We start from the raw sequence: 23,280 nt of genomic DNA, 5'->3' as shown, positions 1-23,280 counted from the left end.
TATGCACCCTTTATGTGTTTCGTACAGAGGGAACACTTTTTCTGTGGATTTGGCGATGAATCTTCCCAATGTTGTCAACCCGCCGTTGATCTCCTATACACCCTTGAGGTTGTGAGGAGTTTTTTGATGGGTTTTACACAAAAGAACATCCTATGTGCTCATGAAAACCCTAAAGCTTGGATCTAGGTTTCTCTATTGTACATGCAATTCATCCAATACTGATAAACCCTATATCTAGCATATAAAAACAAATCTACACGATTACCTCTTCAACAATGGCTTGAATCTTCTTGTCTTGGAGCTTAGAGTCACAAATGTCACTCCTCTAATGGCTTACAAACACCACACAAGCAAGATGATGATATTGGAGAGAGGGGACAGGCACAATTTCAGCTATGAACTCTTCTAGGGTTTCAAGTGGCCGAAAACTGATGCCCTAGGGGTTCTATTTATACTTGTGCTTCTAGGGTTTTAGTCAAAACCCTAATGAATAGCTTAGGCCTTAAGCAATCCAAGAAAGCTTCTGTAATAGGGCCCTTATGGCCGAAATTAGGATGGACACATCCCTAATTTCGTCCATGCCAAGTCCTTAAGGCTTCTCAGCCCAATATTCAACTATCACACATTTGACAGTTTAAGTACCCCTTATTTAAATAATGTCTTTTAGTCACATAATTAATTCTTAATTAATTATTGTGTAAGATTAATTAAACTATATGATTTCTCCTTTAATATATTATTCGTATAATATATTAATAAACCATAATAACCTCTCTCTCTCTCTCCATAAATCACCCTGTCAAGTTGCTCTGGTGAAGGCAACCCAAAAGGACCATGCACAACCAGGTCAAATACTTACCAAATATAGTTACGGGCTTAGACACTAATCCAACAGTCTCCTACTTGGATAAGTCTAGTAATTATAAATGTAAGTACACTCCGATTAGCAATCGTAGCTGTCATAGACGTTGTCAAACTCTGATCTCATCTATAACATGTCCTTTAGATAAGGGATCGAATAATCCTCTGTTCTAGATATCATGCGGACAATTACATGGAACAAAATCATGCTTATTGTCCAATGGTTTGTTTCTCAATCTCAAATTCGTTTGATATAGAACTTAATTGAACACATCAATTTAGTCTTGACCGGGCCCGACACATGTGACAACCCGATATTTCAACTCTTTGAAATGACCTAAATGGGTCAAGTATTGTAACCACTTTTGAGTAATAAAATTTACTTTCATAATAAAATGTACAAATAGTTCTATTTAAATTCCTTCTATGTTTAAATGTCTTTAAACCATGATCGTACGTAAAAAGAACGCCCAAATCCGACTTTATATATCGAAGTTATGATTTTTCCAAGTTCAGCTTAGCAACAGACAGCTAAAAACTCGAATCGGAGATCGAGCGACTTTTGGCCGGAATGACCTAAACGAGAATCGAAGGTCTCGACAAGGGTATTTCAGCGGTAAAAAGTCTGGCAAAAACCGACATCAGATAAAGAAGTTATGAATTTTCAAAGAAATTCCTTAAACACGATGAGTTATAATATAAATAATAAAAAAATAATTTCGGAATTTGCCGACGGAGTCTAAACGAAAGTTGTAGAGCGTAGTATCACCTACGCGTGGATATAAAGACCATCGAAAACGGAGTTCGTATGATGAAGATATGAATTTTTGAAGTTTATTAAATAAATTATATATTTATTTAATTCAAAATTCGGACCTTATCCGAAGAGGAGTCAGCGTCCTCATCCGAGGTACGCGCTGCGTACCCCTGTACGCCCTGCGTACCCGAGAGACTTGGCCTCTGATCGTCCACGTCGCCCTATCCGAGGCTTCCGACCCGTCCAACCCGCCCGTCCGACCGACCCGTCCGACCTGTTGTCCCATCCGACCCGCCTCCCCACCGATCCGTCCCATCCGAAGCCGAGGCAGTTGAGGCTTCGGTCATGCATGAAGAACCAGTAGAAATCATGGACCGAGAGGTCAAACAAACAAAACAAAGTCGCATACCCATCGTGAAGGTTCGCTGGAACGCCAAGCGGGGACCTGAATTCACATGGGAACGCGAAGATCAGATGAAACAAAAGTACCCTCATCTCTTTCATGTTCACTAGTATCTTCACTACTTTAAATTTCGGGACGAAATTCTCTCTAACGGGGGGATGATGTGACAACCCGATATTTCAACTCTTTGAAATGACCTAAATGGGTCAAGTATTGTAACCATTTTTGAGTAATAAAATTTACTTTCATAATAAAATGTACAAATAGTTCTATTTGAATTCCTTCTATGTTTAAATGTCTTTAAACCATGATCGTACGTAAAAAGAACGCCCAAATCCGACTTCATATATCGAAGTTATGATTTTTCCAAGTTCAGCTTAGCAACAGACAGCTAAAAACTCGAATCGGAGATCGAGCGACTTTTGGCCGGAATGACCTAAACGAGAATCGAAGGTCTCGACAATGGTATTTCAACGGTAAAAAGTCTGGCAAAAACCGACATCAGATAAAGAAGTTATGAATTTTCAAAGAAATTCCTTAAACACGATGAGTTATAATATAAATAATAAAAAAATAATTTCGGAATTTGCCGACGGAGTCTAAACGAAAGTTGTAGAACGTAGTCTCACCTACGCGTGGATATAAAGACCATCGAAAACGGAGTTCGTATGATGAAGATATGAATTTTTGAAGTTTATTAAATAAATTATATATTTATTTAATTCAAAATTCGGACCTTATCCGAAGAGGAGTCAGCGTCCTCATCCGAGGTACGCGCTGCGTACCCCTGTATGCCCTGCGTACCCGAGAGACTTGGCCTCTGATCGTCCACGTCGCCCTATCCGAGGCTTCCGACCCGTCCGACCCGCCCGTCCGACCGACCCGTCCGACCCGCTGTCCCATCCGACCCGCCGTCCCATCCGACCCGCCTCCCCACCGATCCGTCCCATCCGAAGCCGAGGCAGTCGAGGCGTCGGTCATGCATGACGTATGCGTACGCGCTGCGTACGAGCGTACGCCCCGCGTACCGAGGCGGTTCAGCCTTCCTATAAATAGAATGCGAGGGCTTCCGAGAAAAATGCTCATTTCTCTCCTTTCTCTCACAGTCTTGCCTCGTTTTCCGTGCCCGTTCAAACCCGAAGCTCTGGTCTTTTTGCTCAAGTCCCGAGGGTCGATTTTACTCCCGAGATTCCTGAGAATCCCGAGAAAAATCTGTTTCTCGAGACGAAACTCTGCCCGGTTTTCCATCTCGCTATCTTCAAACTTTCAAGTGAGTTCATACCCCTTAATTTACCTTTTAAATATTCTCTAAATTCTTTTATATGCTTTCAAGGGGTGGATTACAAGTAAAACACACGAGTATTATCGTGTGTTACATAAACAATTATTTTATGTGCTTTTATATATCCAAATCGCATGTGATTTATAAACTATATAGGGAACTTTTATATATACAAAATATGTTATATTCCATCCTTTGAAATATAAATTGTTGTAATGCATGTATAAACTAAACTTTTCTTAGATTATTCTTGTCTATCTTAGACTCTACACCAAAATCTATGCTTTCATAAACAAATGATTCCTTTTCTAGGTATTCTAAACAAACGAGACACACTTTTAGAAAACTATAATAGGTATAGTTTTACGAACAAATTTCTAACTCTTATGTACTAGAACCATGAATTTCAAGAAGTTTACTTTCGTATACAAGAACAAGCGTAACATTTTAACAAGTAGATCTGTTTTTATACCACGGTTTTGTGAGACACTAACTTCATGTACGTTCGAGTACACATTTCAAGTCCTGTATTATATACCAGAATCCCTTGGAGGGGGAGCATGGTGTTTGTGTATAGATCTATACGGGCTTGACAACCCGCGCCCTGACTGTTAGCTGCAGTCCACCGTTTGGGGTGACAAACGTCATAACATTCCAACGCCTGAAGAACGTTGTGTATAGGCATTCCGAGTCAATAGTATGGTTATAAAACTCACATGCGGTATTAAAAATGCATTGATTTACAAGGTTTTCAAAACACATTGGTTATTTTACACTTACATACATTTTGGAAACAAACATTGGTCTTGAGAGAAGGCTACTTTTATACTAGTAGAAAATATAGGATTTTCTGAATACAAACAAACAAAGACAAAACATTTCATTTCATACAAACATTGTCACTTAAATACTTATGAAACTCACCAGCTTAAATGCTGATCTACTCTTTCAAAATTACTTGTATGTCCCAGGAAATCAGTAATTTCAGGTATTCATTACGCTTTCGATGAAGGGATGCTGCGGCGCCAGTTTAATCTTGTATTTTTGACATCATATTGTAATTGGTTTTGAACATGTAACTTTTGACAAATGTAAACTTTCAATTATATATATGATGGTTGTATTGCTTTCTTTACTATGTATTCATTTGTTACGTTACCACATGAAGTCATCCGCCCCCGAACGTTTCCGCCGTTCAGGTTTGGGGGTGTGACAACACATAAGTCAAACCAAATCATCTAGGGGCCCAGATATCGCTTTTATCCTCTTAGGATAAACGAAACAGATAAACTTCGACTTATATGCATTAACTATTCACTAATCAAATCATACACAACAATGCGTTTTATAAAATCAAGTTACTGATGCGTTTATGCATTATCAATGCACAACCAATTAGCAAATATTAAACCATATATCTAGGTTTTAAGACCATTTGATATTATCGTCTTGCGATCACTCGTGATAAATTCCATGAATTGATTCCAGCAAGCGTGGGTTTATTGCAAAGCTCAAATCTAATTCATAAGCACTCATGAACGTTGTATCAAACTTTTGCTATGTCTAATACATTTTTAGACAATCTACACACCAATTCATGACAACCTTCTTTCATACCTACTCCCAAAGTATGAGCGACTGTGGAACGTTCGAATAATCTTATTATTCAGGAAGTTAAAACACGCAAAAATGAAACAATAGGTAAATAATTAACATAAGACAATAACTTTACTCATAAATAATACTCATTTATTTAATCATCAAATGTTAATTACAATTTATCTATTACACGTTTCTAAACTATCTAATCTAAACTAATATCGTCCTTCAACCCGATGCTCCTAGCGTGCTGCAAGTTCTTAACCCTAATCAGTCTCTTCGTAAGGGGATATGCCAGGTTATCCTCTGACGATACTCTCTTTACTACAAGGAGTCCTTCTTCCACCAGATGTCAAATAAAGTGATATTTTCTATCGATATGTCGAGATCTACCATGATTCCTTGGTTCTTTGGTCAAGGCAACCGCTCCTTCATTATCATAGAAAATTTCCATGGGCTCCTTTATGGCTGGCACAACTCCAAGGTCTCCAGTGAAGTTCTTCAACCATATTGTCTCCTTTGATGCTTCGCTCACCGCAATGTACTCTGACTCGCACGTTGAATCAGCTACGGTCTCCGGCTTGGAACTTTTCCAAGTCACTGCTCCTCCATTCAAGGTAAAGACCCAGCCCGACTGCGAACGGTAGTTGTCCCTGTCGGTTTGAAAACTGGCGTCACTATACCCTCGCACTCTTAAGCCTCACTCCCAACGAGGAGTAGAAACCATTCCTGGGTCCTCCGAAGGTACTTAACAATATTCTTGACTACGATCCAATGTGCTTTACCAGGGTTCCCTAGGTATCTGTTGACCATGCTCAGAGCAAAGGCCACATTAGGGCGAGTACAAGTCATATCATACATGATTGAGCCAACGCGGAAGCGTATGGTACTCAACTCATTTCTGCTATCTCGACTTCGGTACTCGGATTTTGAGTGTTACTCAACCTGGCATTACTTTGGATTGGTAACTCCCTTTTCTTGGAATTCTCCATACTAAAACGTTTTAGTACCTTGTCCAACTAAGTGTTCTGATGTCACACCCCGAAACCGAAGGCGGAAATGTTCCGGGGCGGAGGTGACTTCATGTTAAGTATCACAACCAATGTACATAGTAAGCGAAGTAAACACAAAACATTACATTACATAGAATATTTACATTTGTTTGAAAGTAAAGTGATACATGTTTTATCTATACACTATTTAGAACAAAAGTAAAGACGAGTCTGATAAAACGCTCCATCTTCTCCAAAAGATTGTGGGTACCTGTCTAATGTGGACCTGAGAATACAAGCAGTTTGAAAATCAACATAAAGCTGGTGAGTTCATAAGCTGTTTGTTTAGGTAAAAAGAACGTGTTTCCTTTGGTTTTCTGAAAAGCTGTTATCCAAGAAAATCCCATATTTTCTTATAAAGACAGTTTAGTTAAAATTTCTGAATTCCGTTCGGTACAGCAATAGATAGTTTAATATGTAAAACTATAGATTGAAAACCCTGGATTACCATCCAGTACAACAGTAGGTGGATTTAATATATAAATCTATAGATTAAAGGAAGATATAAAATCCATGAATAAACTATTATATTTTAATATGTATTGTGAGTCGTATAACCATGCTAATATGACCAGAGACCTCCTTGATGTTCTTCAGGCGTCGGACGATATCCAGAATTTGTCACCCCAGGCGTGCCCGCCTAACTGTAGCTAGCACTTAAGGTGTGGGATTGTCAGTCCCGAATAGATCTATTCACAAATTCCACGCTCTCCCTCTAGGAGACTCTGGTTATACTTCCGGGGAGGATTTACTGATAACCCAAAGGGTTTAATGAAGACGAATCTCACAAGCTAGTATTACATTATTCACGGTGTACTCGGTCGTTATCAAATATCGTAATCGTTTTGAAACATAATAGAGTATAAACAATTGAATACAAAGAAATTATCTGGCATGATATTCTAAGTTAAACTCAGATAAACTGAATCAGACATATCTATTGACTCTGCATGAAATCCGAACTCGTAAAACAAGAATTGAAGATCCCAAATTATTCCCATAATAATTTAATTGGTTTTATTGTTTCCTTCACTGTAATTGAAATCCATGTAGTTATATCAAATAAAACATCCCTTATGCTCCGCATAATACATAAGAGGTAAAGATATCTAGAAGTTTGCCAGATATTTATAGAATTACATTAGTTTTTATGTTTCGAAAACATTTATAATTTGCTTGTATTCCCCCCTAAAAACATTGAAAAACACGGAAAAAGGCGTAGGGGTATGAACTCACCAGAAGAGAAATGTGTCGGTTTGGATGCTAAGCGTCAGTTCAGGGCTTGAGTACACGCGAGGTTCCTATGTAATATGAAGAGAAACATAATTGTATCTAATTAGACCTTCAACTACCAATTAGATAAGACAGTACACTCCGAGGCGTGAAAACACTTCATTTCAAGTGTTAGGAGTGACCCGGGTATCATCTAAGGGTGTGTATGGCCTAAACATGGAGTTTACTCTTCAAGAGTAAACTCCTAAGGGATTTTTCGGCCCTAAGACAATATCCCCATGAGTTTACAGCTGTAAAATCATGGTGGGGGTGTACTTGGGTGCTTAATGGTCTTAAAACTCTTGTGGGGTGATGCTAGGCTTAGTTTTAAGGCATTGGAAGGGGGCTTGATCATCATTTGGACCATTTGAGGAGTTTACGGCAGTAAACTAGGAGTTTACGGCCGTAAACTCTTATGTACCCATTCTTAATGTGTTTTGGTGGTCCTAGGTCAATCACAAGTGTTTCTAGTCCAAAGTACAAGCTATAGGATGAAGTTAGGGCACCATTTGACCATGTTCTAGGAGTTTACGACCCATGAACCATTCCTTGGAGGGTTTATGGCCGTGAACTCCTAAAGGGATGGTTTTTATCAAGTTTAAGGTCCCTAACACATTGGAGGATGGTTCTAGACTTTATTTCAAGGCTTAGGAGGTGCTTAAGGGGCATTTTAACACCTAAAAAGGGGTTTACGGCCTATGAAAGGGTGTTTATGGTCCAAGCATGTTCTTGGGCCGTAAACTCATGTTTACCCCTCAAATGTTGAGTTTTTGGTGTTCCAAGTCCGGTCTTGTAAGCCCCTAAGTCATATCTAAGCTCTAAAGGTGGTTTGGAAGGGTTTTGAGGCTCAAAAACCCCATTTATGTGTGTTTGCGGCCTAGGGCGGTTCCAGGGCCGTAAACACATGAATATGGTCCTTTTGGATGATTTTGACACGAAATTGTAAGCTAAACATGATAATCTAAGAGCTAGGATGAATATCTTACCAAATTGGAGCTTGAAATGGGGTGACTTTGGATCAAAAGCTTGGATTTGTAGAGAGAGAGTAGAGAGAGGGTGAAAAGCTTCAAAATGAAGTTACTTCAACTTTAAATATGGTTTAAGTTTGAGACACGGTGGAATTTTACCCGATACTGACGTTTAACTCATAAGTTACAAGAAATGAAAAGTTTTGAAAGTTTACAAAACTTACCCTCATGTTTTGGAACAAGTAAAGTCATATTAAAAACTTTAGTTCCAACCCTTAGAATTTTAAAAGTTAAAGTTCAACCCTTATACTTATAATATTATAAGTTAATAATATATATATATATATATATATATATATATATATATATATATATGTATAAGATTAAAGTCGTCTTACCGCTAGTACGCCTCATTCACGAAGTCGGTCTATAAGGTGGGTATAAGGTTGTTGCCTATAAAATGGCAACTTAATGGGTGTCCACTCTCACCCACCGCTTGCTTGACCGGTGGAGGGTCGTTAGCCGAACGGGTAAGACAATGAATTATAAATTCTCATTAAAAGTATGATGAATATTATAAAGTAACTAAATTTTTTATTAAATTCCTAATCTTAGTTACTTTAGGAAAAATGTGAATAAGGTGCTAATCCATGAAACTACACTTTACACTTTGTCTAAGTCGTTAGTGGAGCGTGTGTGGTTAACCGGTACACTAACTTGGACTTAACAAGGTAGGTAAAGGGTGAATTAATATTTATCATAGTATCGATGGAGCGTGTGTGGTTAACCGGCACATCGATTGAGGGGTAATTTATTAAGTGTACCAAGTAATTTGCATGGTTACTTCACACCTCGTTTTGTGATCCTTGGCATCCCAGTCACAAAACTTGGAGGGCACACTCAAGATTGAAACATGCCTTTGAAAAGTTCATTGAATCTCAAAAAGAATCTAGGAATTTCTAAGTACCAAATTAAAACTTAATATTTAATATTTCGTTTTTTTTGGTGGAAATTGGTGAATCGTCATTCACCTACCTTTCAAATATGTTATTAATTAGATTACGGCATACCTCTTCTAAGTATAATATATTGTGATTGGGTCCTAGCCTTAATACTACCTTTGGGTGTTTTATTAAGGACTATCTCTATTTCTAAACTAAACTTTTCTTCTCTTCAGATGTCTGCAAACACTGCTGCTTCTGGCTCTAATCCTAATGGCTCCTTTTCTCTTATGAACTTGTGTGGGAAAGTCACTTTTGATGGATCCAACTTTAATGAATGGATCGGAAACATCAGAATGATTACTCGCTATGAGGACAAAGAATATGTCCTCGATAAGGAGCTTAAGGAGATTGATGAGACAGTTGCTACTCCTCAAGAGATTGCTGACTTTAGGGCACATGAAAAGGATGCCACCAAGGTGGCATGCATCATGACGGCCACTATGACAGCGGATCTCCAAAAGTCCTATGAGGACTACTACCCTTTTGAGATGCATCAAGATTTGATAGAAAGATACCATCAAAGTGCACGACAAGAGAGGTATGAAATCATCTCCTCCATGATAACAACTCGCATGAAGGATGGAGAACCCATCACGGGCCACATGCAGAAAATGCAAAGATTTGTGGACCGTTTGCTGAAGCTTAATGAGAACTTCCTCGAGGAGCTTGCAATAGATATCATTTTGCACTCCTTACCTTCATGTTATGATCAATTCCGCATGACATACCACATGAACAAGGAAGAGGTCACTCTCAGCAAACTTCAAGGACTCTTAAAGACCGTAGAAAGTGGTCATAAGGGTAAGGCGGTTGTTGCTACTCCTACTCCTATCAACTCCGCCCCTGTCTTGGCAATCGGGAAAGAACGAGGGAAGAAGAGAAAGAGTTCTTCGAAGGGTACCAAGGTTAGGACCCTTGATGGCTCTTCTTCAAGTGGAACCAAGAAAGGTTTCATCACTCCTTCTTCTGACCCAAAAGAGGCTGAATGCTTCTATTGTCATGAAAAGGCACATTGGAAGCGAAACTGCCCAAAGTACCAGCAAGATGTGAAGGATGGGAAAGTTAAACCCAACCATGCAGGTATTTACACTATCTTATCTAATAACTCACCCCATTCTAATTCTTGGGTCCTTGATACCGGTTGTGGTATTCATATCTGTTCTGATTTACAGGGACTAAGAAGAAGTGAGAATGTGGAGCAAGGAAGAATAAAATTGATCATGGGAAAAAGGAAAGCTTCACCTATCACCACGATTGGAGTTTATACTTTATCGCTAAGTAGTGGGTTTAGTTTAGATTTGAATAAGTGTTGTTATTACCAGAAATGGCAAGAAATATTATTTCCTTTCATGCATTGTATAAACAAGGTTTCACCTTTTCATTTGATAATGAAGTTGGTTCGATTAATGCTTTCTTTAATAATGTTCTTTATTTTAAAGCATTACCTTGTGATGGCGTGTATGAAACAGTATCAGTGGTTGATAACTTAGGAAATAATGTATTGTGTATTGATTTTGTTAATAATAATAACTTGGATAAAGCATCATTATGGCATTGTCGTATTGGACATATAAGCAAGAAACGCATAGGCCAACTCCAAAAGGATGGAGTCTTGGAGTCATTTGACCTAAAGTCAGATGATAGTTGCGAATCATGCTTACTTAGGAAAATGACAAAGTCACCCTTCACAGGTTCTTGTGAGAGGGGTGAAGGTTTGTTGGACCTTGTACACACGGATGTGTGTGGACCATTCAAACATGCCACAAGGGATGCTAATCGTTATTATTTGACTTTTACTGATGATTACAGTAGATATGGATATGTCTACTTAATCAAGCATAAGTCAGAGACTTTCGAAAGGTTTAAGGAATTTAAACAGGAAGTCGAGAATCAATTGGGCAGGAACATTAAGATGCTTCGATCCAATCGAGGTGGTGAGTATCTTAGTTCAGAGTTCCTCGACTATCTTAGGGAATGTGGGATTGTCTCACAATTGACACCTCCCAGGACACCGCAGTTGAATGGTGTGGCTGAGAGGCGTAATCGAAGCTTGTTGGATATGGTTTGTTCCATGATGAGTCGAGCTTCGCTACCAATTTCATTCTGGGGGTATGCCTTAGAGACTGCCGCCCATATTCTTAATCTAGTCCCTACAAAGAAAGTTGCCAAAACTCCTCACGAGATGTGGACCGGTAAAGTACCTAAACTAGACCACATCAAGATTTGGGGTTGCGAGGCTTTTGTGAGGCGCGAGTCTCATGATAAGCTAGACCCCCGAAGCGAGAGGTGTATTTTCATCGGCTACCCACAAAGATCCTTTGGTTACCTCTTCTACAGACCTAGTGATAATGTGGTCTTTGTAGCAAGAAGAGGAGTCTTGAGAGAGAGAGAGAGAGAGAGAGAGAGAGAGAGAGAGAGTTTATAAGCCAAGGAGACAGTAGGAGGCAAATTGACCTTGAAGAACTTCAAGAGTCAAGCGGTGAAGGAACTTCTAACCCTAGCCCTCAACTTGAGGAGGAAACTCCTGTTGAGCCAATTGACAAGTCTGTACCTCTGAGGCGTTCCACGAGAGTTAGGATTGCACCTGAGCATTACTATGGTTTCCATATTACTGCAGAAGGTGAGACACTTATTAGTGATGAGACACTAGTAGGTCTGGATGAACCTAACAGCTACACGGAAGCCATGGCAGGCCCTGAGTCTGCTAAATGGAAAGAGGCTATGGATAGCGAGATACAATCCATGTATGACAATCAAGTTTGAAACTTGGTTGAGAATGTACCAGGTCGTAAGACTATAGGGTGAAAATGGATCTTCAAGAAGAAGACCGACATGGATGGTAATGTACACACTTATAAGGCTCGGCTGGTTGCAAAGGGCTTCTCTCAAATTCCTAGAGTGGATTATGATGAGACCTTTTCTCCAGTAGCCAAGATTAAGTCTATTAGGGTTATGTTAGCCATAGCTGCATTTCATGACTATGAAATTTGGCAAATGGATGTCAAAACCGCTTTCCTTAATGGAAAATTGACTGAAGATGTTTACATGAGTCAGCCAGAAGATTTTGTCAGCAACGAGTACCCTAATAGAGTGTGTAAGCTTGAGAAATCCATTTATGGATTAAAGCAAGCACCTCGCAGATGGAATCTTTGCTTTGATGAAAAGGTCAAGGAATTTGGCTTTTCTAGGAGTGAAGATGAATCTTGTGTGTATGTCAAGGCTAGTGGGACTATAGTTAGCTTTTTGGTATTGTATGTAGATGACATACTACTCATAGGAAATGACATCCCAACTCTGCAGGAAGTTAAGTCCTGGCTTGGGAAGTGTTTCTCTATGAAGGACCTAGGAGAAGCTGCCTATATTCTAGGGATAAGGATTTTGAAAAACCGGAGTAAAAGACTAATTGGACTTAGTCAAAGTACATACTTGGACAAGGTGTTGAAGAGATTCAGCATGCAGAACTCCAAGAAAGGAGAGTTACCCATCCAGAGTAACGCCAGATTGAGTAAGACACAAAGCCCAAGTACCGAGTCTGAGATAGTAGAAATGAGTCAAGTACCTTATGCTTCGGCAGTAGGCTCGATCATGTATGCTATGACGTGTACTCGACCTGATGTAGCCTTTGCCTTGAGCATGGTTAGCAGGTATCAGGGGAATCCTGGCAAGGCACACTGGATTGCGGTAAAGAATATCCTCAAGTACCTACGGAGGACTAAGGACTGGGTCCTTACCCTCGGTGGGAGTGATGACTTGAGAGTTGTAGGGTATAGTGATGCTAGCTTCCAAACTGATAGGGATAATTTCCGCTCTCATTCGGGCTGGGTGTTTACCTTAAACGGAGGAGCAATCACTTGGAAGAGTTCCAAGCAGGAGACAGTGGCTGATTCCACTTGTAAATCAGAGTATATAGCAGCGAGCGAGGCAGCAAAGGAGGCAATATGGCTGAAGAACTTCATTGGTGACCTTGGAGTTGTACCAGCTATAAAAGAGCCCATGGAAATTTTCTGTGATAGTGAAAGTGCGGTTGCCTTAGCCAAGGAACCAAGGGATCACGGGAGATCCAGATACATCGACAGAAAATATCATTTTATCAGACATCGCATAGAAGAAGGAATCCTCGTGGCAAAGAGGGTATCATCGGATGAGAACCCAGCAGATCCCCTCACGCAGGGACTAAGTAGGGTTAAGCATCTCCAACATGCTCGGAGCATAGGGCTGATGGATGATATAAGTTTTAGTAGTTAGATAAATTATGAAATTTGTAAAGTGTAATTGACATTTGATGATGAATAAAAGTTGTGTTTATTTATGAGTAAAATGTTTCTATCTTTTGTCAATCGTTTACTATATTTCTTTTGCATATTTTGACTTCCAGAATAATTATGTTTGGTATATCATATTATTTGAACCTCCGCAGTCGGTCATATGTCGGAAGTAGGTATGAATCAAGACTGTCATGATTGGTTGCAGAGGTCTAAGGTGTTGGACATGGCTACAACAATCATGAGTGCTCATAAGTTCTGAGTATTGGAATCAACCCACGCTCACTGGAATCACTTCATGGAATTTTATCTCGAGTGATCGTGAGACGGTAATATCGTATAAGTCTTCAAACCTAGAGATATGATTTGTTACTTACGAGTTGGTTATGCATTGATTGTATGAAAACGCATTGGTAACTCGATATTATAAAACGTGCTTTTGTGTGTAATCCAATGAGTGGTAGAACAAACATATGAGTCGAAGTTTATCTGTTCCTTCTTGGATTAGAAGCTGATATCTGGGCCCCTCGATGATTTTGTTTTGACCTATGTACCGGGCCCGGTCAGAACTAAGTTGATGTGTTCAATTAAGTTCTTTGTCAAACAAATCGGAAATCAGGAAACAAACTGCTGGACAATAAGTAAGACATTGTTCCATGTATTTGTCCGGCTAATATCTAGAACAGAAGATTATATGATCACTTATCTTAAATGGCGTATCAACATCTTCTCAGTTCCGAGAGACCTTGAAAGAGCTACGATTGCCGATCGGTTCCTGAAGTATTGCAGTTATAGTTATTAGACTTATTGAAGTGGGAGACTGTTGGATAAGGTGTCTAAGTCCATAACTATTTCTGGTAAATACTTGACCTGACCCGACATGGTCCATTTGGGTTGCATGACACCATGTAATTGGATAAACTAAATGAGAGAAATAACACATATGGTTTATTAATATATTATAAGTTCTAATATATTAATAATATTATTTAATTAGTTTTGATTAAGAATTAATTTAGAATTAATTAAGTGATCAAAAGAATAACTAATTAAATATATAGGTGGATTATGTAAATCTTCCATATCTTATATAGTGGGCTAAAAGGCTCCATGGATTATCAAGTTGGGTTCCACCCATAGGATGCTCCATGGAGTTAACCCATTGATTGAGAAATGAAGAGTCATGTTACATTAGGGTTTTACCTAATGCAACACACTATATAAGGATCATGTCTCTCCCAAAAATCAGTTACACTAGTGATACACAAGAGAAACAAGAGGGCTTGGCCGATTTTGAGTGTGTTAAAGTATTCTCTCAAGTTTATACTTTGCATTTGGTGTTGTGTGAAGCATTTCAGGCATCACACTTGAGGTGCTAGGCTCACAAGGTTTCAAGGAACGCTTACAACAACAAGGTATGTAGTTTTATCTTTTATATAAAGAAAATTATACCCCATGTATGCTAGATAGGTTCATAACCTTAGAAAACAACTTTGCATGATTATTAGACAAACATAGATCCAAGGTTATTAGGGTTGCATGTACACTTAGGAAGTGTTAGAATGCTAAAAACCCATCACTATGTACCTCGGGTTAAGTTTTCCGCGCTTTCCAAAGCGTATCATACCCTTCCAGGGTGAGACCTTCAACAGGACACGATCTCCAACCTAGAATTCCAAAGGTTTCCGTCGTTTATCGACGTAGCTCTTCTGTCTGTCTCGTGAAGCTTTCAGTCGTTCTCGGATTTGGATGATCTTCTCGGTGGTTTCGCGGATGATTTCAGGACCAGCGAGAGCACTGTCGGGGAATCGACTCTTAGCTAGCTGCGTGTCCCCTACCTCGGCCCAGCACAGAGGGGATCTGCATTTGCGACCGTAGAGGGCTTCGAACGGGGCAGCCTTGATACTGGTGTGGTAACTGTTGTTATACGAGAACTCGATCAAAGGCAAATGTGTGTCCCACGACTTTCCGAAATCGATGACACATGCTCTAAGCATGTCTTCCAGGGTTTGGATAGTTCTCTCACTCTGTCCGTCTGTCTAAGGATGATAGGTTGTGCTCATGTCTAGTTTAGTTCCAAGAGCCTTCTGGTGAGACTGCCAAAATCTGGAGGTAAACCTGCTATCTCTATCGGAGATATTGGACACAGGTACACCATGCAGTCAGACTATCTCTTGGATGTAGATTCGCGTGAGTCTTTCCATCTTGAACGATTTTTTAATCGGAATGAAATGAGCGGATTTTGTCAAATGATCGACAATTACCCAAATGGTATCGTACCCACTCGGACATTTGGGTAACTTGGTGATGAAATCCATGGTAATCATCTCCCATTTCCACTCGGGTATCTCGGGCTGCTGGAGCAGACCCGAGGGTTTCTGGTATTCAACTTTCACCTTGGCACAAGTTAGACACTTGCCCACGAAGGTAGCGATCTCGGCTTTCATGTTTGGCCACCAATATTGTTTCTTGAGATCCAAGTACATCTTATCTGAACCCGGGTGAACAAATTATCTGGTCTTGTGTGCTTCCTCCATGACAACTTCCCTGAATCCTCCAAAATTTGGGGTCCAGATTCGTTCCATGAAACAGTAGACTCCATCACCTCTGATCTCAAGTTTCTTATCCATTGCCCTCAAGGCTTCGCTCGACACGTTCTCTAGTTTAAGGGCTTCCAACTGAGCTTCTCGGATTTTCATGGATAAGTGAGAATGGATGGTCATTGTCAATGTCTTCACCTTGGGGCTTGAACTTTCCTTTCAGCTAAGGGAATCTGCCACCACATTGGCCTTGCTGGGATGGTAGCAGATTTCGCACTCATAGTCATTGAGCAACTCTACCCATCTCCTTTGCCTCATGTTTAATTCTTTCTGATCGAAGATGTACTGCAGACTCTTATGATCAGTGAAGATCGTGCACTTGGTTCCATAGAGATAATGTTTCCAAATCTTCAGTGCAAAGACTATTGCTCCTAACTCCAGGTCGTGAGTTGTGTAGTTGACTTCGTGTGCCTTCAGCTGTCTCGAGGCATAAGTGATAACTTTTCCTCTCTGCATAAGCACACAGCCTAAACCTTGATTGGACGCATCGCAGTAAACAACGAAGTCCTCCGTCCCTTCGGGCAGGGACAGGATAGGTGCGCTGCACAAGGCTTGCTTTAACGTTTGGAACGCAGTTTCTTGCTTTGCACTCCAACAAAAGGGTACACCTTTCTGTGTTAGAGTGGTTAAGGGTTTGGAGATTCTGGAAATTTTTTGGATGAATCTCCGATAATAGCCGGTGAGACCCAAGAATTGATGGATTTCTGTGGGTGTCTTCGGTGCTGACTAATTCTCTATCGCTTTGATCTTAGATGGGTCCACGTGTATACCATCCTCGCTTACCACGTGACCAAGGAAAGCTACTTTCCGAATCCAGAATTTGCATTTGGAGAATTTTGTGTACAGCTTTTCAGATCTAAGGGTTTCCAACACTGACCTCAAGTGTTGTTTGTGATCTTCTTCGCTTCTGGAGTAGACAAGTATGTCATCAATGAAAACAATGATGAACTTGTCCAGAAAAGGACGACACACCCGGTTCATCAGGTCCATGAACACTGCCGGTGCATTAGTCAGACCGAAGGGCATCACTACAAACTCGTAGTGTCCATACCGAGTCCTGAAAGTTGTCTTGGAAACACCACTCTCATGAACTCGTAGCTGATGGTACCCTGACCTAAGGTCTATCTTTGAAAAGTAGCTGGCTCCCTGAAGTTGATCTAAGAGGTTATCAATTCTAGGAACAGGATATCGGTTTTTAACGGTCAACTTATTCAGCTCACGGTAGTCGATATATATCCGGAAGGATCCATCTTTCTTCTTTACAAACAATACCGGAGCTCCCCAGGGTGAGGAACTCGGTCTGATGAATCCTTTACTAAGTAGCTCATTAAGCTGACTGGATAACTCCTGCATTTCTGCTGGCGCCAATCGATACGGAGATTTAGCTACGTGGGTAGCTCCGGGAATTAGGTCGATGCGAAACTCAACTTGACGTTTGGGAGGAATTCCCGGGAGCTCTTCAGGAAAGACATTAGGAAAATTACAGACTTCGGGGATGCTCTCGAGGTTTTTAACTTCCTGTTTTTCGTTGATTACATGAGCTAGGAATGCATGGCACTCCTTTCGCAGAAGCTTTTGAGCTTTGATGCAGGAAATGATGCGAAGATTGGAGTTAAGCTTATCACCATAGATCATGAGAGTCTGGCCAGAGGGGAGATTGAGACGGATGGCTTTTTTGTAACAAAGGATATCAGCATGATTGGGACTCAACCAATCCATGCCAATGATAACATCAAAGCTCTTTATGGAGACTGGCATAAGATCGATGGGAAAAGAATGGTCATTCAAGGTAAGGGTACAACCTATGAATATATCGCTAGCACTTTCTTTCTCGCCATTAGCCATCTCGACAGTAAATGTTTTGGTTAATGGTTGGGGATTATGTTTAAGAAGGCGTTTGAATGAATGGCTAACAAAACTACATTCATCACCAGAATCGAAAAGGATACTAGCATAAGAGTTGTCGAGAAGGAACGTACCCGAGACAACAGTGGGATCGGCGACTGCCTCCTCTCGTCCAAAAGCTAGGACTCTCCCAGTGTTGCAACCTGTTGTCGCTTTGGGGCAGTTCCTCTTAAAATGCCCGACTTCACCACATCCGTAGCAGGCCTGACCGACACCTGCTCCAGAAGTTTGATTTGTTGATTGGGCTGGTTTTCTGCAGTTTCGAGCAAGGTGGCCCTTCTTGCCACAGTTCTTGTAGAGTCTTTCACGACATGGCCCGGGAGTACGATCATGATAGTTGCACTTGCTGCACCAAGGAAGGGTACCAGTGTATCCACGAGTAGGAGTCTGAGCAGTGGATCCGACAGCAGAAACAGCAGCAGGGGTAGTAGCAGCGTGGACTGCCACAATTTGCTGCTTCTTAGAGGATCCTTGTGAAACTTGGGCCTTCCGTTTGTTCCAGAATTTCTTTTTACTACCACCACTACCTTTAACCGGTTCATGAGTGGTGACCTCCTCATCGAGATTGTCTCCGTGATCAATCAGGGTTTGCGCCATACATTTAGCGCTGTCGAATGTGTTTGGCTTTGCAGCCAAAACATTCCCTTTGGTTGGTTGGGTCAGCCCCCATATAAATCTTTCAATCTTTTTACTTTCCGGGGTAACCATTCCCGGACAGAGAAGCACTAGGTCTTCGAATCTGGAGGTGTAAGCGGCGATGTCGGAACCCTTCATCTTTAGATTCCAAAGTTCATGCTTTAACTTCTACATTTCGCCCCGAGGGCAGTACTCTGCAAGCAGAAGTTCCTTCATGGCTTCCCAACCCATAGCATTGGCTACAGGTAGAGTTAGGGATTTGACTCGACCATTCCACCAAGTCAAGGCTTTATCGATGAATGTGCAGGCGACGAACTTTACTTTGTCGGATTCTGAACAGGCATAGATTTTGAAGATAGATTTGATTTTCTCGAACCACCGAGTTAGGGAAATGACACCTCCAGTTCCATCGAAAGATGTGGGTTTCACGTTCATAAAGTCTTTATAGGAACACTCCTTCCGGTGTCCCTGGCTACCTTCCTGGTTTTGGGGCTGAGTACCACCTCCTTGACCGCCTGAACCACCGGGGTTCATTTGTGACATAGCGACAGCCACAGCAGCAGCAACAACAGCTGCTTGGAACATGGCGGGATCAAATTGAGGAGGAGGTGGTGGTGGCGGAGGGTTGTTGTTCTTTGAGCTGGGTCTTTTTCTTGGAGGCATCTTGATCTAAAAAGATCAGGAAAGAGAGGATGGTAAGTCCTCTGAATTGAATCAAGAGATATGAAACAAGAGATATCTCATTATGACAGATATAGAATTTTATTAAGCGATAAAGCAGGAAAGAGATATCAAAGCAGATAAACTATCGCTAAAGGAATGATCGAGGAGCAACGCTTGATTGAGGATTTCTATAATGAAGTTGGCTCGAGAAAATACTCCCATAGTATTTTATGATTCGTTGCGATGATGGCTCATTGTTTGGGTATTGGGTAAGTTTTAGGTATGATGAACACCACGGTCACTCCCAAGCACATGTTGGCCGTGTCTCGAATGAATATAGTTGATCAGGCTATATTGACCCTAGACATGACTACATAACTGCCCAAGTTTAACTGCAACGCCCAACACCCATTTACTTATGTTTTGTTCTACTCGTAATTACGGAATCCGACGGTTGGGTATACTTGTATACTTTTGAAAAAAATACTTATATTTTAAAGTATACTTTTAGTTTCAGATCTTCGACCCCTTAGTGTTTATAGTCTTATACCATGTAAGGTTTGGTATACTTAGTTCACTATAAACAAGGGCTCTGATACCAATCTGTCACACCCCGAAACCGAAGGCGGAAACGTTCCGGGGCGGAGGTGACTTCATGTTAAGTATCACAACCAATGTACATAGTAAGCGAAGTAAACACAAAACATTACATTACATAGAATATTTACATTTGTTTGAAAGTAAAGTGATACATGTTTTATCTATACACTATTTAGAACAAAAGTAAAGACGAGTCTGATAAAACGCTCCATCTTCTCCAAAAGATCGTGGGCACCTGTCTAATGTGGACCTGAGAATACAAGCAGTTTGAAAATCAACATAAAGCTGGTGATTTCATAAGCTGTTTGTTTAGGTAAAAAGAACGTGTTTCCTTTGGTTTTCTGAAAAGTTGTTATCCAAGAAAATCCCATATTTTCTTATAAAGACAGTTTAGTTAAAATTTTTGAATTCCGTTCGGTACAGCAGTAGATAGTTTAATATGTAAAACTATAGATTGAAAACCCTGGATTACCATCCAGTACAACAGTAGGTGGATTTAATATATAAATCTATAGATTAAAGGAAGATATAAAATCCATGAATAAACTATTATATTTTAATATGTATTGTGAGTCGTATAACCATGCTAATATGACCAGAGACCTCCTTGATGTTCTTCAGGCGTCGGACGATATCCAGAATTTGTCACCCCAGGCGTGCCCGCCTAACTGTAGCTAGCACTTAAGGTGTGGGATTGTCAGTCCCGAATAGATCTATTCGCAAATTCCACGCTCTCCCTCTAGGAGACTCTGGTTATACTTCCGGGGAGGATTTACTGATAACCCAAAGGGTTTAATGAAGACGAATCTCACAAGCTAGTATTACATTATTCACGGTGTACTCGGTCGTTATCAAATATCGTAATCGTTTTGAAACATAATAGAGTATAAACAATTGAATACAAAGAAATTATCTGGCATGATATTCTAAGTTAAACTCAGATAAACTGAATCAGACATATTTATTGACTCTGCATGAAATCCGAACTCGTAAAACAAGAATTGAAGATCCCAAATTATTCCCATAATAATTTAATTGGTTTTATTGTTTCCTTCACTGTAATTGAAATCCATGTAGTTATATCAAATAAAACATCCCTTATGCTCCGCATAATACATAAGAGGTAAAGATATCTAGAAGTTTGCCAGATATTTATAGAATTACATTAGTTTTTATGTTTCGAAAACATTTATAATTTGCTTGTATTCCCCCCTAAAAACATTGAAAAACACGGAAAAAGGCGTAGGGGTATGAACTCACCAGAAGAGAAATGTGTCGGTTTGGATTCTAAGCGTCAGTTCAGGGCTTGAGTACACACGAGGTTCCTATGTAATATGAAGAGAAACATAATTGTATCTAATTAGACCTTCAACTACCAATTAGATAAGACAGTACACTCCGAGGCGTGAAAACACTTCATTTCAAGTGTTAGGAGTGACCCGGGTATCATCTAAGGGTGTGTATGGCCTAAACATGGAGTTTACTCTTCAAGAGTAAACTCCTAAGGGATTTTTCGGCCCTAAGACAATATCCCCATGAGTTTACAGCTGTAAAATCATGGTGGGGGTGTACTTGGGTGCTTAATGGTCTTAAAACTCTTGTGGGGTGATGCTAGGCTTAGTTTTAAGGCATTGGAAGGGGGCTTGATCATCATTTGGACCATTTGAGGATTTTATGGCAGTAAACTAGGAGTTTACGTCCGTAAACTCTTATGTACCCATTCTTAATGTGTTTTGGTGGTCCTAGGTCAATCACAAGTGTTTCTAGTCCAAAGTACAAGCTATAGGATGAAGTTAGGGCACCATTTGACCATGTTATAGGAATTTACGGCCCAGGAACCATTCCTTGGGGGATTTACGGCCGTGAACTCCTAAAGGGATGGTTTTTATCAAGTTTAAGGTCCCTAACACATTGGAGGATGGTTCTAGACTTTATTCCAAGGCTTAGGAGGTGCTTAAGGGGCATTTTAACACCTAAAAAGGGGTTTACGGCCTATGAAAGGGTGTTTACGGTCCAAGCAAGTTCTTGGGCTGTAAACTCATATTTACCCCTCAAATGTTGAGTTTTTGGTGTTCCAAGTCCGGTCTTGTAAGCCCTAAGTCATATCTAAGCTCTAAAGGTGGTTTGGAAGGGTTTTGAGGCTCAAAAACCCAATTTATGTGTGTTTGCGGCCTAGGGATGTTCCAGGGCCGTAAACACATGAATATGGTCCTTTTGGATGATTTTGACACGAAATTGTAAGCTAAACATGATAATCTAAGAGCTAGGATGAATATCTTACCAAATTGGAGCTTGAAATGGGGTGACTTTGGATCAAAAGCTTGGATTTGTAGAGAGAGAGTAGAGAGAGGGTGAAAAGCTTCAAAATGAAGTTACTTCAACTTTAAATATGGTTTAAGTTTGAGACACGGTGGAATTCTACCCGATACTGACGTTTAACAAGGCTTTTGGTTGTACCCGATTAAGTTGTCGTAACCCGACATGGTCGAAACTAAAAATTTTCCAATTACTAATTTGGGGTGTTTTCTTGTATTTCTAATGTGTTTGGACACCCATTAAGTCATAATAGAAGTCTCAAAATTAATGACTTAATTTAAAAACATAAACGGAAACAATTTGAAAAAGACAAATTTTATTGACGGAACGGGTTACAGCAATAGAAGAAACTTCGGGTTGTCACATCTAACTAAGTCCTATTAGTCTTTTACTTCTGTTTCTCACTATCCTTATTCCCAAAATATAGGTAGCCTCTCCGAGGTCCTTCATAGGGAAGCACTTCCCAAGCCAGGACTTGATTTCCTGCAGCGTCGGGATGTCGTTTCCTATGAGTAGTATGTCATCGACATACAATACGAGGGAGCTTAATATACTCCCATTGGCTTTGGCATATACACATGATTCATCCTTCCTTCACAGAAAACCAAACGCTTTGACTTTCTCATCGAAACAAAGATTCCATCTGTGAGATGCTTGTTTCAGTCCATAAATGGACTTCTCAGGCTTACACACTCTACTAGGATGCTTCGCATTGACAAAACCCTCTGGATGATTCATGTAAACATCCTCATCCAACTTTCCGTTAAGGAAAGCGGTTTTTACATCCATTTGCCATATCTCATAGTCATGAAATGCAGCAATGGCCAACATCACCCTAATTGACTTTATTTTCGCAACTGGTGAGAAGGTCTCATCATAGTCAACTTCGGGAGTTTGAGTAAAGCCATTCGCAACCAATTGCGCCTTATATGTGTGCACATTCCCATCCATGTCGGTCTTTTTCGTGAAGATCCACTTGCACCTGACCGTCTTACAACCTATCACATTATCAACCAAGCTCCAAACTTGGTTATCGTACATGGACTGAATCTCGTTGTCCATCGCCTCTTTCCACTTTGCAGACTCCGGGCCTACCCTGG

Source organism: Lactuca serriola, chromosome 4, assembly GCF_051521515.1.
Source record: "Lactuca serriola cultivar US96UC23 chromosome 4, Lser_US96UC23_V15, whole genome shotgun sequence".
NCBI classification, from domain to species: Eukaryota; Viridiplantae; Streptophyta; class Magnoliopsida; order Asterales; family Asteraceae; genus Lactuca; species Lactuca serriola.
Note: the sequence above shows the minus strand (reverse complement) of the source record.